We start from the raw sequence: 16,118 nt of genomic DNA, 5'->3' as shown, positions 1-16,118 counted from the left end.
GTTAGCCTGTCCAATAACCGCACTGAATACGCAGTTCCTCCAGCAATAAAGCTGAATCACATACACTAAATTAACAAACTCTTTTTAAAGAGTTACTTAACTAGCAGATACTGCCACAAGTTACTAGCAAAAAACAAAAACCAAAAAACCCCACCACATTCCTAAGAGATAATGCTGAATAAAGATGACATGTTTTATAACCATAGGCCACCCATGCTTTAGGGCCAAGAAATTGCACATATTATCCAAGTAATAAAAAGCTATTGGACTATAAATAGTAACAGGTCCACTACTAGTATTAGGAAAGACAAACCAAAGAACATGCTTGTTTGCACAAGTTGTAGTTGATCTTGTTTGGTAAGCCTATAAGTGTCCTAATTTAGTTTTAAAAGTAAAATCAATTGTAAATTTATTTAGACCAATTTACCTGCCTGCCTGTTGTACATCACTGGGCCTGTATTGATTGTTTGAGATGGAACTCATTCCAAATTGTATTGATTTAATTCATTAGCAAATTTTTAGCAAACTTATTCTGTGGTTTCAGGCCAGAAATACGTAAGGCTCCATTTAAAGACTGTAGGACTGGAGGGGGGGTGGGGAGGAAATGTTAGGATTTCTTCAAGGATTAAGATCTACAACCGGTAATAATATGAATCATCTATTTCAGAGAAAAGAACCATTTTCCAAACAATAAATAAGAAAAAACTATGAGTGAAAAAGCCTAGATATGTTGACAAGGGGGAAAAGCACAGCTGAAGATAAGAATGTACATAAATAGCACAGTGCATTGGTCATCTTAATAGACAGTAAATTTGGTTTTTGATGTATGTATTTCAGGGCCTAAAATAGCTCAACAATTTATAAAATATCTTAAAATCAACAGATCATGAGTATATTTGTCTGGCTTTACAGCAAGGCAGTTTAGCTGCATTTGTTCCCTTGGTAACTGAAGGTACCTCAGTTACCATGACTACTGCTTTTTTAAAATACAGTTGGCAATTCCTCACCCCTCCCAATTTTTGTGACTATTTTGAAAAGGAAAAAAAAAATCCTAGTACTATGTCAACACTTGTATTGAGACAAAAGGTCTGTAAAATGCAAATTTTCTCAGCCCACAGGACCGTGTTAAGAATAAGCTAATTTTTCTGCTGCAAATCTTTAACTTAGACCCTCTGCCACGAAGAGCTTGATTGTTACGTACCCAACAACACTCGCAACGCTCAGTCCTTCACATCAGGAAACATCTGTACTGCTCACTGGAAGGGACGCTGCAGAAACACACTCGCACCATGTTGCGGTTTCTCTGTGCATCACGTTGTCCCAGAGCGGGGCAGCTGCCAGGGCTGATTAATAAAACATGGGAACAAGAGTCAGAAATCCCGGGTTCTTTTTCCTGACACTGAGGTGGTGGTAACAGGGAGCGCGCTCATGTCCCCTGACTCCAGGCCGTAAGTTGCCTAAGCTGTAGCAGACAGGCTTCGTACATAGCCCAGAAAGGGCAGCTTTATGCAAGAGACAGTTTACTATACTGCAATTAGCATCCTCTGAATTACCCTGATGTTAGAGGGGCATTTACACCGCAACGTTGCAAATAATGTATTTAGAGAAGTTGCTTGCACCTGAGGCATCAAAAAGAGAGAAGGGCTCCTCCACCTTTTTGGAAAACTCTGTGCACCTGCATCTGAAGCGCAAGGCATTCAAGGAAGATGTTTCGATGGGAAGCTGCCTCTTCCTCCTCATTTAGGTCATGTTCCAAATTAAATTTAAAAATATTTCAAGTTCTGATTTGGGGGGGGGGGGGGGAGGAAAGGAAAGAAACTTTATTTTGTGTTTGCCATCTTTTAAATACCCAACTATTTTTGAAATCACCTCTTAATTTTTCCTATCTGAGCAGCATATGACATTCTCTTGTACGTAGTACATGTCCTAAGTAGGCCTTTGGCGGCACACAGTTTCCACAAATCGCTCAAGAGTTAGAAACAGAGTGGATGAAAATAAAACCTGTGTGCTGCATGCTATTTTCCATCCTCGCTGGCTAATGGAACGCTGTGCTTCAACGCGAGTCCCTGCTTCCTCCTTCCTTCTTCGACTTCATCCCTAGCTCCCCTTCCCCCAGGGCTTTGTTTTCTGGAATTGACTGAATTCACCTTTCTTGCTACCCACAATTCTATTAATTGCTTTTTTCAAGTAAGTCAGCATTACAGACCACTCTTTAAAAATAAAGAGCCTATTTCTAAATAGACTTTTGTATATAACCTTTTGCTCAAGCTCTTCTTTAAGCAAAGAACGGCATGCTGCATAAGGGACATGGGACAGTAGTTACATTTTGCATTAGGGAGAGAAAATACAAATCACCCAGATGTTCCCAGGGAGAAATTACACTCGTAGAATCAATATGCTTCAAGTGCCACCTCATTATACCAGTTTTCCCAGTATTTTTAGGCAGTTTTGTGCTAAAATGTGGAAATGTTCCCTAGCATGTGTTGCCAAAAGTGATTAGTGATTTCTGGTGATTCACAGTTAACGTGTCTCCAAACTGAAATCTCTTTCAGGGCCAGATTTTCATAGCCTTGCAGTCTGATCTGGTTAAAATACCTAATAAGAAATCTCAGTGTTGAGGGTTGCAAAGACTCAGGCCAAAATATAGAAAGTGTAGCTTCTTCACGTCCGGTGGAAAAATTGTTCCCCTTCTCTAATCTAGAGTGGCTGGTTCTACAGGTAGGGATGTGGCCCAACTGCACAAATAACAAAAATAAAACTCCTAGAGCCTGCGAAGATCTCGAGTACTAACCCTCCACTCTTTTTACCTTCCCCTATGTGCTGTGTGTTGGGACTCACTCTACTGCAGTGTTAAAAAGAAGAATGCAGCTAAAGACAGAGCTGCAATTTCATGACCAGTTGGCATTGACTCTGCAAACAAACGTCCTGGGGAAGCATATCACAGCCAACAAGTACACAGCATCCTAACAACAGGCTCTCAGAATCTCATGGTCCTGCCCATCCATCTGGAAATTTGGATGTTAAAACATATACTTTGAAAGATAACCCCTAATCTTGCCCCAGACAGATACCCTGATACTGGCAGCTGCATTGCCAAGATTAAAACAACATACTTGAGAAACACGGGCTCTAATCTCCAAGCCTCAAAATCACCTCATCTATGGAACAGAAATATTATCTACTTGCTTTGCCTTACAGAACAGCTGCAGAGATTGGTTCATTAATTAACATTTCAACAGCATTTTCAAGGCATAAAGAGCTCCACAGTGTTAAATGCTACATAATATTTCAGGTTCTTCATAGAGCAAGTGGATGCATAACATTCAAACAAAGCTATTTCAAATGACAGCTATTTCCTTTATCTTGGAGGATAACATTCAGAAACTAAGCTGGTTCTTTAACCAGGGCTTACATCATACCTGCATATGTGCTTGAATTAACCAAAGAAATGAAAAGATATCAGCTAATACAGCCAGAACACCACAAGTAATAAAACATGAGAGGTCCCTATTATTCTACAAGATGCTGAGTGTACTGCAGGATGCAAGCTAAACACGCTTGCATTACTTTCACCAGCAAATACTAGCAATACTTAAAATACCATAAATCCTTTCACATTTTATGTAGAAAGCAATTTTCCCCTTGAGTTCAGGCTATAACTTACCTGTGCCTCTTTTCTAATCTCTTCAGCTGATTTATTTAACCTTGACTGTGCAAGGGATTATCTTCAGTAGAAGCATTTTCCTTGGTACTTATACAGCAGTAGTGGTAGAAGGTCCACTTCTCTCAGAAAGGCTGAGCTTTTTACAGCCACATCTAAAAAAGCCTTAGCTATAGCAATTAATGCAGAGCACTCCTGGACAAGACAGCACCTCTCACAGTATTACCTGCAAAGGACAGCTGAGAGCCCTTTTAAACTGCTCAGAGCAGGTCAGCAGTGGCCTGCTGTAACTAACGCCCCTGTCCAAGAACTTCACAGGTGCTAACACTGATGCTGGTTCTACGCAGGGAGGTCACGATGCAGAACTCCCATAGCTGGTTTAGTATCCACAGGTGTTACATTTGCCTCCTATCAATTTAGCCTTAATAAGGTAATGATGAGGACAATGTTTTTAGCAGCTTTCTTCCACATAAGCACAGAGTTTTTGCATATCTGCAGGAGTGTAAGCTAGATTAAGTACACTGAATACACACAGAAGGAGAAAATCCTTACCAAGGAAAGAAAGGAAAATGCAACTCTTTCTGTTTACACAGGATACTGCTGTCTGCAAGGGGAGCGCAGATGTGTCCAGTACTGACTGATGTGATAGGTGCTCCAGGGACAGCAGGTTCCCTTGGTGAGCTCGGGTTGAAGCCGTCTTTCTCCCTGAGGTTTTCCCGATGGTCACAGCATGCCTTGTAACAACTGCAGGTCCTGGGCAGACACGTGAGTTGCCACAGCATTTCAGAGGTTGCAATATCTCTGTAGACAAAACAAGAATGAAGCAGAGCTTTTACATCCAAGCCCAAAATGATTCTTTTTACACAGGAAAATTCAAATTCTGGAAGGTATCTTTGAAATGTAAAGTGCTGCCTAAATTTAGAAGTTACTAGAACATCCCGCGTATGTTCTCATACCAGAACGTTGCTTCTGTGCAATGGCATCATGCTCTACACACCTCCACTGCTTAAGCCCGATGCCTAGAAAACCTGACTAGTGTTACCAGGCTCCACGGCAGAAGGAGTATTTTCCTTGTTCTTTATATATGGGTGCAATCATTTCTTAAGGCAAAGATCTAAATGGTATTCAGTGAATTTGAGAAGACACCCTAAGATACTTGCAACAGGCTACGGTTCTCGTTATTAAGGAAAAAAAAAAAAAGCCTTCTCTCTCACCTACAAAACAGTATTCTCTCACCACTGAGACAATAAGCCATTTCCCACAAGGCGTGAAAAAAGAAAAATATACCCAGGAACCAAAGGGCTTACTCAGCCAAAGAGGAACTGGTACACCAAAGCTGCAAGCAGGCGCCTAATGGCCTCCTTATGGCTCCAGTTTACTTCCACTGTTTCAGAGGCGAGCCACAGAAACGTAGGCACCAAAACTCCACTCTTACGACCGGCAGTAGGACTCATACTGACAAAGGGGGGGTGACGAAATGCCGTGTATCATGACTGCATCCCACGTATTCACTGGCAAAGTGGTGGCATGGTAAATATGGATCTGTAGGTAACAGGCTATAGCGAGTACACATCTTGTACCTGGGAACAAGTGAAGCAGACCACTGTAAAAGGAAACCATTGTCAGTGAAACCTGAGGCGAGAATCAGCACTGCAGAGGGCTGGTTCGGCGTGGGAAATGGAACGTGAGCAGGTCTCGTGCAGCTCACTGCCGCCGCTGCTCCTCAAGGCCTCCCTTCTCGCAGGCGGCCCCGGTTGGCAGGTTCCTCCCATTCAGGGGGCTTCTCCTTAATCCAAGGGGCCCTTCTAGTAAGGGTTGCGAGCCTGCGAGAATGGGCCTCTCTGCCAGTTTTGTGTGCTACAGCCATGCATCCCCACAGCCCTTGAAACAGGAATTACATATCTAATATATAAACACATACATATTTATATTTAACAGATTTATATGCATATGTTAGCATATTATAATGTGTGTGTATGTATATTATATAATAATATGTTTGCGGTGCATACCATATATTCTTGTATCTATATTGTAAATGCTATATATGATATTAAGTGTAATATATAACATATGGCATTATAATAGAGAGTACAATCTAATTAATACACACATGCATATATATATATATATATATAAAATATATATATACAAAAGATTAACTGATTCTCTCTATTCCAACATCAGAGATACTAATCTTCGTATATACTTAGGATTTTCTTACTGAGCAGAAATTTGCAGCCACTCTTCCACAGCAAATGAATTGTGAAACTTTCACAATTCACAGTTGTGTGCCACAACTGTACAGATTACCAACCCTAGGCAAGAGCCCTGGCGTTGTGAGCATCCCAACACCTCGCCAAGATGGGCAGCACTTACAAAAAGAGGCCAGTGCCCTCAAACTTTCTAGTCTGAGCCAAGGCAGAATATATGACAATGGCTATTTTGGAAGCTATCACCAAAAGGCTACGAATACACTTTTCTAAGTTATTTTATCACTAACTTTGGATGTCTAAAATGGCTCAAAGCCAGCCAAAACCCAGCCTTGCCAAAGACTGTTGTCAATGGAGACTTTTGTGTGAGCAAGGGCACTCCCATCCCGTGCGTTAGACTCTACCTAACTGGGGAACGAAAACATTTTTTGCTTTCCAAAATACGTCTCATTTGCTTTTATAATTATTGGTTTATTTTTAATGTTTTATATTAATTGCTAATTGATTAAACTGATGGAACTAGATAATTTAGATTTGCTATTTAGATTTTGTAAAGCAAAAACATAGTCTCAATATTTTATAACTTATTTAGCTTAACAGCGCTTTTCTGCTACAACATAGAACAGTACAAGAGGAGCTGTGGACCTAAAATTTTAAAAGCACAAGCCAGTAGCTATGGCTTCAGCTAAATGAGCAGTTTGGGAGGAAAAGTGTCCATGACACACTGCTAGTCATAATTTGGAAGAAAAAAAAAAGAAAAAAAAATGTTTTCCCTAAAAAATATGAAATTACCTAAAATTAAGCAGTCATTGAAATGCCTGGGTTTTTGACACCTAATTTTCAGCCACCTTGCATAAATAGCCTGGCTCTTCAGAGACTCCATATTTGTGGCAGCCACCCATATAAACTTCTGCAGAAACAGGACGCCCCGAGCTAAATGTTTAGCGGCACCAGGGGGATCTCAGGGTTTCCAGTTTTTCAAAGTGAGGGGTTATCTTGAGTGCCCCCATGCTCAGGTGCTCAGCTTGACTTTCTGATGGTAACCACTCAACAGCTCCTGGAATTCAAAGCTCTTTGGAGCATCTCTTGCTGAGCGCTCAAAAACTGAAGTTTCAAAAATTCATGCCTAAACATGAGAAAGGTTGGTTTGTGTCCCCAAAAAGGAATCTTGTCAAGATTACTTTTGCTACAGTAGTGCTTTGGGAGAGAAACGGGAGTCAGGACCCCACTGTTTGAGGCAGTGCAGAGTAGACAGTGGCCAACCCAAACTGCCCACCTCCACGGGCTGATGCCACCTGCGTTTTCTCCCTTCCTCCTGAGCAGGAGCCGCCAGCACCCTCTGGACTGACGCACCTGAGCAGCTACGGGCGACTGCGCCTGGGAGAGGCGCAGGTAGATCTCACATCCTGCCAGAGGCCAGTTACGCGGCCAGCTTGAACACGTTTTACACTATTAAAGATTTGACGGCCGCCTTTATTTTAATTTCTCTCGAAGCAGAAGCGTTATTGTCTGAATATAAGCAAGATCTGGCACGCACTCCAAACTTTGGCTTAAAAAACACAGGGAGAAAAGTCAGCCATGTTTATTAGGTTAGAGAGTTGTATATTGAGGACAAAGCCTCACTGCACGTTTCAAGTATTTCCATGCTAAGTTTTACATTCAATACTTTTCCCCATAGGAGTGTTTCCTCTTACAAAAAATAAGAGAGCAGAGTGCGCTCTCCTTAACAGAGCCAGAGACCACAGGGCAGCCTCCTCCTGTCCTATACGTCCAACAATTTCATTCCTTAGGTGCTGGTGCGCAACGGAGGTTGGGGAATTAAACCATACTCGGCCCTGAAAGGCTGCAAAAGTATGTCCCCTGCCCTTGGAAAGGCACCACCCTAATGAGATGTAGGGGCAGGAGAGGCTGCACTTCTTATTGTGCATGAACATGTGAATTTACCACCCTTGGGCAAATCACAGAGCAGAAGCTGTATTGCACCATCGTATGTCCCTGTCACGTCACGCGACTCTTGCTCCAGGTTTAAATCGAGAGTGAATTGCTATAGGCCTGTTGCTGCACATTTCTAGCCAGAGACCTGGAAAGCGTGAATACAGAAAACAATATGCCAATTTATCACTCCTTCGTGCCTCAGCTACACCAAAAAGGAAAAAATAGGTGCTTGCTTTCCCACAGAGTGTCCTGGGATTCATGTAGCCTATAGCTAAATAGGAATGGAAGGTGCATGCAAGAGAGTAAAACCTGTCCCCGGTCATCTTTGGAGTTTAACATTTCCAAAATCAAAATATGAGGCTTGGTCAGAAATGCATACATAGCTTCATCTGGCTGCACTTGATAACAGCCAGGAGCAAGTGTGATTTTTGTTTAGAAGCAAAAAAAAAAAAAAGACTTCTAAGCCATAGAAAGCTTCAAGACTAAGCAAATTTTGCAAGTCTTTGGGTTATCCCAGTTAGATTCTGCCTAGCTCTAGTCAGGAATTCCCCTCGTGATAGGGAAATGTGCAAGAAATGGCTTTTCTCTTCTCACAGCGAAGGACTGGCAGCAAGTCAAGAGAGGGAAAAAGTGTGATTTTCTCAGGAGATAAAATAGCATCTAGCATGAGGGTGGTAAGTTGAGATCCTGAAAATCATAACTCATGACATTACCACCAGTCATGGCTACAGAACTCAATTTAAAATGGGAAAAGCTCCCTCCCCCTCCCCCCCCGCCAAAAAAAAAAAAGGAGGGAGGGAAGGAGGAGGGGGGGGGAGAGAGAGAGAGAGAGAGAGAGAGAAGTATGCAAGGAATGTCTGACTGGGTTAGTCTATTAGTTTATGGTCTGGTATCCTTCTAGAAAGAACAGGTAACACAAGAGCACAGGGCCAAAACCGTGCAGTTCAGTTGCTTTTACCAAAGGTCCATCAACTCCTGGGACTTCTGTAGGGCCCACAAAAGATATTAAGAAAATGATCCTATGCCTAACAGAAAATTGAAAAAAAACTGGAGTCACGTTATGGAAGAAGTTCCCTGGTTCCACTAGTCAGGCGTTACTTCATGTTCCAGTGTATGAGATGTTATATAGCTTTCTCAGTTTCTTTAATTCCAGAGCATTTGACAGAACTGACAGCATAACTGTGTGTGGCATCATCTGAAAATGAGATTAATAAGTATATCGATTTTATGCAGCTAAAGCATGAGAACATGAGTCTAGGACTCATAGAATATTTGAATGTCTGATGGTTGTTAGCCTACAAAAGAGGGGAAACATCTGCAAATCTCTAAATGCATAGCTATCTTTAATGGTTAGGACAAATTGAACAGGCTTAAAATGCAACAAAGGAAATTTAAGTTAGGCATTAGGAAAAAAAATACAAATAAAATATCGTGAAGCACTGGAATAAATTTCCTGCAGAATCTGCAGAATATTCACCACTGGAGGTCTTTAGAAATAGCCTATAGGGCCATCTTTCAGAAGTGACGAAATAGCGTGCCTTGGGACAGGGGATTGACCAGATGACCTTTGGAGACCCCTACCAAACATGTTTCTGCAGTACTTCAAAGAGAAGGAAAATTTCCTCTCAGCGCTCCCAGCTCCTTCTCCAGGGTCCCATAGACCTAGCTACAGAAGTCTTAGGGCATTTTGGTATCAGGAATCTGTAAGTGTTACAAGGAGATCTTCCCATTGAAGACGTTGCCAGAAAATATGAAACGCTTCTTACTCATACCACAGCGTCTCCATACAGTTCTCTCTAACAGCCAGGTTAGGGCGCTAGCAAGGAAGGTTGCAACATAAATTCACATCCTTTCTGTGACAAGGCATGGTGTTCCTACTAAATCACAAGATTTAATCTATCCTACCTGAAACTGGAAAACTTGTCCATGGCTTATACAGAACCATTCCAACCTCTGCCTCATGGCCAGCCAGCTGCCCATGTGGTCACAAGCTAATACTGTATACACACCACACTTGCAGTTCTGACACAGTCTTGCTTATCCCGGTAACTACCTTGTCAAAGCACATGGCTGCCTGCTAGGACTAACATTTGAGGGATCTGCTTCTGATATTTATTGCTATGTCAACACCGAATAACTTAAGCATATTTGCCACAGATGACTGTACATTTTTTTTAACACGCTGTTTCATGTCTGCATGCCACTAAGCATTCCAAGATTTTTTTGCAAGCTGTCGTATATTTTTTTGGCATTATATAACCATTGCATCCACTTGCAGCTCGTGGACTTCTTATCTGGCTCTGGAGCAAGCTTTGTTTACCTGTAAGCCTACTTCTTTGTTTTATCTCAGCCAAGCAACATAAATTTGAACAATCTTGTGACTGAACTACTATGTTCACTGAAGTGAGCTGCTGTATAGATTGGCTTGCCAATCAGCTAACAAACTACCGCTGTAAAAGCAAGCAAAAGCAAGGGCTTTGTCTAAAGGCAACCTCTGCAGCATTTCATTAAGAATCTTAATGTAGGTAGTCTGGAGATCTTTTGAGTGATCCTTATGAAACTGGAATTGTTTGCAAGGGGAAGAATCCAGTTCTGCTTTTATAGATATGAAGCAAGTATATAAGGGCACAACCGGATGTTACCGCCAAGCCCTTCTCTATGAAGCGAGGTATGACCAGCTTGGCTGTCTGTCTGTCTGTCTTGTTTTGCTCACTTTTACAGCATTAGTTGGTTAGTATCATGTGTGTACATTTGATCGTTTGACCAGTTACACAGATTCAATATTTCTTTCAAAAATTCAGCAGAATTACTTGCACATTCAAAATGAGTTGTGTTTGAATCAGGGTCTATATCTCTAATAAAGTCTGAATACAGTCTTGATAGGTAATAAAGTTGTAAAACTAACTATTCTAAAGCAGCTTTCATTTAGCCCAAATTTTGGCTGAGTTGTAGCAAAAATAGTTGTTACTATTGTTATACCTTTTGTTGATACATGGGCTAAGTTTTAAGAGAAGAGTGGTCAAAGTATAGCTTTCAGACTAAAATAAAACCCAGGTAAAGTTCAGTGAGTTAAGTCACAAACTGGCAACTTCATGCAGGTGTAACATAAATTTTCAGAGTTGTTTGGTTATATAAATAAAAGACAAACCTGAAAAAGATGAACCACTGTAAGTTGGTAAAAGTGCCTGAAGAGATGCCTTGTGAACAGAAATCACAAGGTTTTTTCGCAGGTCTAGCAAAAAGACCCAAGTGACATTTATGTCAGTGATAGTACAATGTAAATCCCATGATCTTTTTGGTTTGAGCAGGGACAAAGCACAAGGCTCTGGGTATGTAGGAAATACTGACGCATAATAGAAAACTCAGACCCATAGGTTACTAGCACTGATCTGGAATTTTTCTGAGACTAGCTTGCTCCTGCAAGATACATAACATTTACCGTTCACGAGCTTACTGAAAATTAACCAGACCTGGGCTTTTTTTTGGGGGGGGGCGGGGAATTAGAGCGTATTGGATCACACTAGAGTCATAACTTCTCTTTCTATAAGCACTATGAAACTAATAGCTCCATCATTTCTCCTTCAGAGGCAAAGATGTATGGTGTTTTCATCTCTCATTTCAGTTTTAGCCAGCCCTATGTTCTCCTATGGGAAAGGGAACAAACTTCAGGCCGCTTAGAGGCCCTGCTCATACAGATTAAGACAATGCCTAGCTCCAGTGCAGTGTTGGGTCTACAGGAGCAGGAAATTACAATCTAGAGAACTAAACATTTCTTTGTCATTAAAACAGTAACTCACAGGAGTCCATCAGTAGAAAGAGGTGGTGCCACTTCTACAGTCAATTTCTTGATGCTTCAACAGACGTAACTGACACAAAATGCCATCTTCTGCCTTTCATCCAGGGGTTCAGGGAAGGCTTGAATTTCCTAGATTTCCCTGCAAAAGGATAGGGATTAAGTATCACTTAAAAAAAATCATCTGTTGGCACTAGCAAAGGGAGAGGCAGGCAAATCTCTGAGCATGATGTTTCTTTTCTCCCCTTTAGCTTGAGTCAGGATTACTAAATGATTCTGGGCAGCATCAAAGGAGAACACCCATCTGTGACACTCAACTTCTACTAACTCACTCCAGACGTGTGATCCATAATGAATTATAAATACTGTGTCATGCAGATCGCTACTTTCTAGAACACTAACTCTGAAGTTACTGAAATTTCCCTGGCAAAAGCTGTGCTGCTTCTGCTGCTGCCATCAATTTTTCCTGCCTACGGTCCAAGAGTGGTATCTCTCTTACCATAGTCTCAACCAAGGCCTCCCTTCCCAGGTCCCCACTCCAGGCATACATTGAGCTGGGCTCTGGACACACATACTGTGATAGTCCCAAGCTCCAAAGAGTTTTCTATCTCAATAAACAAGGCAGACAAAGGATGATATGGACAATATCGGCACACCGAGGACAAATAATATTCTTGAAGACTAAGAATGGGTCAGTGGAGGAGGCTGGAAAAGAGCCTCAGTCACGTGCTTTCTGTCCCAGTGTTTAAATCAGTGATCTTCTCCGGCTGTCTGCCTTAAAGCTTGGCAATTCCAGCAGCTGCGTAGTTGAAGTCTAGTGAGTTACTGGACGTACTTGTTTAAAACAAAACAAAAGAGGTTTCTTATCTGCCAGAGCAGAACTATCTCAGAAGCACAAGGTAACATAATGTTTAAAAACACAAGTAGGCCAGAAGTAGGCAGTCACACCTGGCTATTTAATACTGAACCGTCTAATCCTCAGACCTTTTCCTGAACGAGCCTAGCCTCCTAAGCTTCACGTATTAGAAGGTTGATTTGTATTTTAAGGCTACTAGACTTTTGTTTTCTTTCCGAGTTGAGTGGAAAGATACCGTCCTCGTTAGGCATGAGAGGACAGGTCTGATTCTCTGTTACCTTGTGCCTTTTACTTGCTCTTTCAGCTAGGCAAAGCTGATGTGAAACACTACTATTTTGAATTAATTGGCACTTCTCACTCACACCACACTAGAGAAAAAGGCTAGGCTAGACACAGGGCAGTGGAGAGGCAGGCCACTGAAAAAGTTGGGTTTTTTTTGTTTTTGTTTTTTTTATCAGAGGCAATATAAATCAGGCGGTGAAACTCTCCCCTTAAGGGGATGGTGCATTTCAGCCTCTTTCAAAATAGCCTGATTAAAAAATATCTTTGGCCATTCCAGATCTGCTATTAACAGAAATTATGCAGGAGCATAATTTTCCTTCTCTCCAGAATGAAGGTATTTTGATGTTACCTATATTTGAAGCAAAATTTCCCCTTTAAAGTCTCCTCTCTGCCTTTTCTTGTGGCCCCTGCAATTTTGGATAATCTGAGATTTTTCTTTGTTGGTGTTAGAGCCAGAAAGGAGCAATGGCAGCAGCAGCTCTAAGGTAAGTAAGAATCATTCACGTGTACCTAGTGTCAAAGCATACAGAAGAGTTTAGATCACTTCAGACCCTTTAAATGGTGCTTTCTTTAATTGTAGAAAATTTTAGCTGCCATTATGTAACGCAACACCACATGACATCATTTGATCTCACGCTTTTCGCAAGCCCATTCAGATCCCAGGAAGAAGAGACGTTCTGATGTAAAATGTACAGAGACAGGAAATAAGAACCGCTAAATACCATTTGCGGTGAGCTCCTGAACCTCTGCATCCAAGCAGCTGCTGGTGACAGAATCTATCAGATGTGGTGCCAGTGAACGAATTTTCAGGCCTGATTCTCATTTATTTCTGCACTTCTTTAGAAAGGACTGGGGAACTGTAATTAAAATGATGGAACTTTGTTATAAAGCTGCTCTCCATTGTTAGGACCTTCCACTGCAAGGAGATTGTCTTCTTAAACAAAAAAAAAAAAAAAAAAGGAAGGCCTTTCAACATTGAAGTATGGAATAAAGGGTACTTTCTCTTTTCAAACAAATTCAGTTTTAGGATTGGATGGTAATTCTACAGAGAAAAAAGAAACTAGATTGGGGGGAAAAGATTGGGATTCTTCCTGTCAATAACATTACTCCTAAATGGTCTTATGAAATCTTGAAAGCAGACCCACACTTCCAAAGCAGTAAAACATTCAAGAACCTGCTCTTCCCTGCCACTTCATTTTCAGCGTGTACTTCCCTGCTCTGCTGAATTGGGGACTAAATACTCTTAATTGCCCTCTGAAGTTAAGGAATGCACACACAGGGGCTAATAGCAAGAGATACTGCAGGTCTGATGTTCTCTGCCAGTAACACTGCTAGTGTGTATCACTGCAGAAAACTTAAACACCCTGTCAAATTGGTTATTTCTTCCTTTTAATACAGTAAAACATCACTTCTCATGATATGTGCTGTGCAAGAAGGTCAGCCTGAAGGTTGTCCTAAGGAGGAAAAACTCACTCAAGAGAGATATTCCTATACATCAAGAGGAGAATTGGGTTTTGAGTTTGCTAAAGGGGCCTTCTTCACAGACCCCTTAAAATGCAAAATGGTTTTATTCTCCTCTCTGCTTCCAATCTGCATGTGCTACCTGACTTAGTGAAGCGTCAGCGTTTCATGCTGCATCTTGAATTCTCAGGGCTCCGCAACTCCCAGGTAAAAATCTGCTCTAGGCTGACATGGTCTGAGGCTGCTGGGGAACATTTTCCCAAGTTCTCGGTGAAAGATCCTGTTTTATTTCTTGTTTTACTCATACTCAGACAATTGTGGTATTAAACTGTATTTATGCTTTTGAGCGTTAACAATATCACACATGAGCTGACTTGGAGCACTTAAAAGACATTTTCAGGGAGAGTGTTGATAATAACTAAAGACAATAAAATTAAGATAAAAGGATATTGTACCCATTTATCTAGGGTAACAAAGTATTATTACCTATTTTGCAGATGGAGAAACTGCACAGAGAAATGTCCCTTGTTAAGAGCAGAATTTGATAGGGAAGAACCAGTGGTCTTGCTCTTCAATTTTTCTAGCCATCGCCTTTCATCTTCATTCATTCATCTTCCATATAACACTCGTTCTTCCTCCATATCCATCTTCCATACAACTATCTGTATTAGACATTGATTTTAGCACATATTAACATGTACATTAGACCTATTACATAAGAATAATATGATAGCTTGAAGCATTTAGGGGAAGGTACTAGGTTTTTTAAAATTTGTTACAACAGGTAAACTTCTGATATCATTGGTAGCGAAGGTGGATCTGCAATGCAGAAGAGCCTGTTTGCTTCTGCATCCTTATTATGTTTCTTTGCCCATACTGGTCAAACTCTGGCACAGGCTGCCCAGAGAGGCTGTGGGATCTCCATCGCCGGAGATATTCAGAACTCAACCTGACAAGGCCCTGAGCAACCTGGTCTGACTTTGAAGTTGTTGAAGATGACCTCCAGAGGCCCTTCCAACCTAGGTGATTCTGTGATTTAATTTTCTGCCAATTTCTCTGGATTCCCTCTATTAAATGGCTGGCCTCAAAACATCACAAATACTTGATTTTGACTTTGTTTGCTAATAATGAAGGTCAAGCATAATTTTGTACCAGTAATACCCAGGAAAGCAGATAGGAGGAACTTTTTGACTGCAGGAGAGCACTGGTAGCTTGAAGCAGAGGCTATTTTTAATTGGTCTATTCCTTTGGCAGCAATTTCTTTCAGATTATTGCACTGTATTTACTGGCAACAGACAATTAGAAGAAATCAGTTCTTTTGGCTACTCTGCAGGAAAAAAAAGGGACAATATGGTTTCCTTGAATAAAATTTTAATTAACACAGCTAATCAAAAAATAAGTAACTAATTTTAATTAGAACAGTTGCACATGTTCTTTTGGACCCTGAAATAATATCAAGGTATTGTCTGATCAAGGTATAGTGACACAGAAGACACTTAAACAGGAAGATGACAGATTTACAGAGGGAAATGGTAAGAGGCAGTTCCATTACTGTACAGCTGTACCACACAAACAGCCTTCTGGATTGAATAACGGAGGATTGAGCAGAGAAGCTACAGTTGTGACAGTTGTGAATTTTGGCTTGACTGTCCCCCTCAGTTATCCTGGAATACAGCTAAAAGATCTCCTTAAGGCTGAGGAAAGTCTGAAGAAAGCAGGAACTGAAGCAGGAGAGAGAAACATTCTTAAAACAAAAGCTCATTGTCATTGTGGGCTACCACCTTCGCTGTAACTTGATTAACCACAATGCAATGCAGCAACCCTAAAAAAGATTAATCTAGTTCCGGTATGAGTCTTATATTTTAATGAGAATCTCTTCAAGAAAACCTTGTCTGGTAAAATCTAATAGACCCATCT

The 16,118-nt window shown here is 41.1% G+C and overlaps 1 protein-coding gene across 5 annotated transcripts in view; it reads left to right on the top strand.

Moving 5' to 3' along the window:
• The window catches only part of KCNC1 (potassium voltage-gated channel subfamily C member 1), a 107,075-nt gene that overhangs the window by 70,061 nt on the left and 20,896 nt on the right, over nt 1-16,118 (top strand). The gene's annotated exons all lie outside the window — the stretch shown is intronic.

The sequence above is a fragment of the Struthio camelus genome, chromosome 5 (genome assembly GCF_040807025.1).
Source record: "Struthio camelus isolate bStrCam1 chromosome 5, bStrCam1.hap1, whole genome shotgun sequence".
In the NCBI taxonomy this organism is placed as follows: Eukaryota; Metazoa; Chordata; class Aves; order Struthioniformes; family Struthionidae; genus Struthio; species Struthio camelus.
Note: the sequence above shows the minus strand (reverse complement) of the source record. Positions and strands in the feature narration are given on the sequence as shown.